The sequence below is a fragment of the Oreochromis aureus genome, linkage group 8, assembly GCF_013358895.1.
Source record: "Oreochromis aureus strain Israel breed Guangdong linkage group 8, ZZ_aureus, whole genome shotgun sequence".
Taxonomy (NCBI): domain Eukaryota; kingdom Metazoa; phylum Chordata; class Actinopteri; order Cichliformes; family Cichlidae; genus Oreochromis; species Oreochromis aureus.
Genome location: NC_052949.1, coordinates 485,760 through 489,968, shown reverse-complemented (window position 1 = coordinate 489,968; position 4,209 = coordinate 485,760).

Below are 4,209 nucleotides of genomic sequence, written 5' to 3'. Positions count from 1 at the left end.
TCCTGCATCCTGTGGTTCACTGAGACCGATCTTCAGTTGTCTGCTGCTTCCTTTGCTTTTGTCTTTTGTCTGATTTTCATCACCTCACTCAGAAACTTCCTCTGAGACGATCTGACTGTCAGACAGGAAGCGAGGCAGGTTTTTCACAGGCGCTCCAGTCTTAAGGGGCGAAGGCCTCCGAGGCTCCGAGGGGTGGACCAAGTCAGGGCTGCAAACCGACAAGCAGAGGAAGGAAAAGAGAAGAGGAGAAGGAGGAGAGAAAACCCATCTGCACAAATGAAGAAGAAGAGGAAAAACACAAGGAGGAGAATTAAATTATTTCCAGGAAATTCAAAGTAAAAATATGATGAAGAGGAGCAGAAAGGGAAGAGGAGAGGAGGAGAGGAGGTGATCTTTCTCCAGGAAGAATGTGAGTGATGAAAAAACTAATTGTAAATGTAAATAAAAATTTCAGCAGCTGATCGACCAAAAAACGATCAGCGATAATTAAAAATTATATTTAATAATAATTTATCAGCCTGCAGGTTTTAATTTAACAAAGTGAACAATGAACAAATGAGCCGCCTCGAATACAAGCAGGACGGGCGGGGTAGGGTGAAGGGGGGTTCGCTCTTTTGGGACACATCCCCGACCCGCTCGCAGGGTGAAGAGAAAATAAAGGGGGGATGGACGTAAACACCCCCCACCCAAACACCCCCGCTGCTTCACTTCCACATCAGCCGGTGTGGTTTTTTACTTTTTAATAAAAATAATTTTATGTTTTTAATTTAATTTTTGCTTATTTGTTAAACTCCCATGGATGAACTGTTAGTATGAACATTCAGTAATTTAGACGCTTGTGTATTGTAACTAATTACATTATTACGTACGTGACAAAGACAGAAAACGATCCTTTAAATGATATAAAACATGAGAAAATCGAGTTTCTCTTTTTTTTCAGATTTAGAATAAAGAGCAGACTAAAGGTGAAAAGAGGAAAAAGAGTTGATTTAAAGCGAGGCTGTAAATGTGGGTGCAGAGGTCAGTAGAGACGCACTCCTGATTCCACTGTGAGCTTTTATTTAAATGTGCTTTTATGATCTGATCTACATGCAGAGAAACTCGGTTAGGGTCCGAGTCCATTCATCAACTGCAGGCGACCGATCCTCGCACGCTCACACTGATGGATGCGATCACTTATTCCCCACATTTGACTTCATTATTGGAGCGTCTGAAGCCGTGACAAAGGTCTCACCTCTCAGTGATCAGGTTTATCAACATTTTATCAGCTTAATGAAAAATGATTTAAATGTAGGATTTAAAAAAGTCTTTCAGCTCAAACAGATGAAACCAGACTGAAGCCTGAATTCGTCTTTGTTTTTTGTTTGTGCTGAAATTAAAATTAGCTTTTTATATTTTCTTTGAATGAAAAATGTAACATTGCTTGTCTGTTTTATTTTATTTATTAGTCTGAGTGAAATCATTGGATTAAATCTGCAGACGAGTTAAAATATGTGATTGTAATAATTTCAAATAAACTCAGATATGTTACCTCGTTTCTTCTTCTTTCTGCAGTTTTTCGTTCCATTCACCGCCGAGGCTCAGCGCTGCAGCGAGTGTGTGTGTATGTTACAGCGTCTCTGTATTGTGTGTCAAGTGTTTCCTTTTGTGTGTGTGTGTGTGTGTGTGAGAGACGCTGCGAGCACTCAGCACACACACACACATTTGCATTTAAATAGCGACATCAACCAGCGTTCACGGCACAAACCGCGGGTTTCCCAGATGTCACAGCAAAGTCAGATGGCCCAGCTGTCTCTCTCTCTCTCTCTCTCCCTCACACACACACACACACACACACACACACAGCTGACTCTGTAAAAAACACTCATTGGTTCATTTGTTTAGCTTAAACTACAGCAGCGTCTGAACCTGCAGCCTGAGCCGGTCTGAGCTGATTTCACAGAGGTGTTTAAACTGACCCGACTGAGCAGGTCTGATCACCTGAGTGTTTCCACCAGCAGCTCTCCTTTACAGGAACTCTGGATCTGTCCAGCTTCCTCCTGATCACCCAGACATCCAGGACCTGTCCCAGGACCAGAGCAGGTGATAACACAGACAAACCTCTGCAGCAGCGTTAGGAAGATGAACATGTTTAAATCTGTCAGTGACCTCTAAACATTTTAACTCACCATCTAAATTTCAGTAAATCTTGACGGCTCCAATTTTTCACACGTGCCAATTTTTTGTTCTTTCCAGTTTTGTTTCATCTGCTTTTATGATGGTTTAAGCAGACGACTCTCTGCACACCTGCACCTGTGCACACATCAGTACCTCTGTTTTTTCCAGTTTTATTTAAATTGTTATGGCAGGCTCATGTCAAAGATTCAGTTTTCCTCAAAAACAACATTTGCAGACATCTTACATTAAGTGTTGCCTTGGGATCTTACTACAGCTACAAAATAAGAGACGACGTCGTGTCAGGTTATGTTATCACATTTTTCCAACATTATTCTGACCTTGTTGACCTTGTAAATTTCATTTTATTTTAAGAGACATACGATTTCTGATCAATCAGCTTTCAGCATGATTATATAAATAAAACTGAATTGAATTGAATTGAATTGAATGATTTCTTCCATTTGAGTGAAAAGAGACGAGCTCGGTGTGAACGAGCCAGCGGTTCGAGTCTGACATCAGCCCGCTGTGGATGACGGCGTCACCAAAACAGCTGTAGGAAGTTTGTGAAGACTCGGCTGTGCCGCGGTCAGTTTGAAGATGGGAATAAAATCAAAGATAATAATGTATTAAGCCTGACACTAAACCTGAGCTCATATTGTCTCGCGTGCCTCACATCTCAGCTGATTCAGTCAACCAGTCTCTCAGCTGTCAATCAAACTGCTGACTGCATCTGATTGGATAATGGCTGACAGTTCTCCTTTAGGTTCTCAGTCACACTCTACCGGCTTCAGCTCGACTCCTCAGTGTCCTGTCATCACTGACATTACCCTTTATTTTTGATCCGTTCGTCCCCACTTCATCTTTTATGTGGGCTTTTTCTCCTCACGTCTCCGTTGTGTTTTATTTCAATGTGTCTCTATTGTTTGAGTCTACTGCAGGTACTGAGGGAGTCAAGCAAAAAGAGGACAAAACAGGAGAGAGAGCAGAAAAATGGAAATAAAACGAGAGGAAACAAAGCGCTCGACCTTCAGCAGCAAACAGAAAAACACTGTGTGTGTGTGTGTGTGTTTGTGCTGCTAAGGGATTTCCAGGCATCCCAGTTCAGGGAATTCCCTCCATCCCAGCAGAGACTTGGGTGAGCGAGGAAAGAGCGACACCAGAAGGAGAGAGCGAGGATACGTTTCAGCTGTGAGTGTCATCTAAAATGATTCAGAATAAAGTCTAAGCATCATTAAAGACACGAGTCCAACAGCAGAAACCAAATCAAACTCCACAACACGAGCCTTTAATGGGAAAATAACCCCAAACTCACCTTCATCATCTGGTTGGTCCGTGATGAAGACTGCACAGATGAGAATGAAGCTGCTGTCTGCTGCAGAGCAAAGACACTGTTCACATTCATTTCAAAGTTACAAAAGAAAAGAAATAACAGAAACAGTAGAACAATGATGATGATGATGATGATGATGATGATGATGACACTGAGCCTCAAAGCCTCGGATTAACAGGAAAAACAGCAGAAACAGGCTTCAGAACATGAGATCCTCTGTTTGTTTAACACGAGTTCAGGAAGATCAGAAGAACTCAACAAACACAAACGTTTGTCTCTCCTTTTACAATGAAATGAATCTACAAATATACTGTTTTCTTTAAAACGCTGGGAGATATTTCATTATACACTTTTGTAAAAAACATGAACCTAAATCAATCTAAATCCTGTTAACAGGAAATAAGAGCTATTCATTGTTATCATTATTATTATAATAATAATTAATAATAATGATAATAATAATAATAATATTAATAATAATATTGAAGGAATTACAAAGTGAAGCAGAGTTTCATGCAAAAAAACAAACAAACTGTGAGAAAAGAACAGACATGAATAATAATAATATTAAACACTTTATAATAACTGGTGCTAATAAACTACATCATATTGTTCATTTCTATAAATATATGCTTTATTGTGAGGACACAAAAATGAATTTAGTGTTTAAGAGTGATCCAGAGGAACAGTGATGCATCCAGCAGAGGTGGAGATGAGACCGT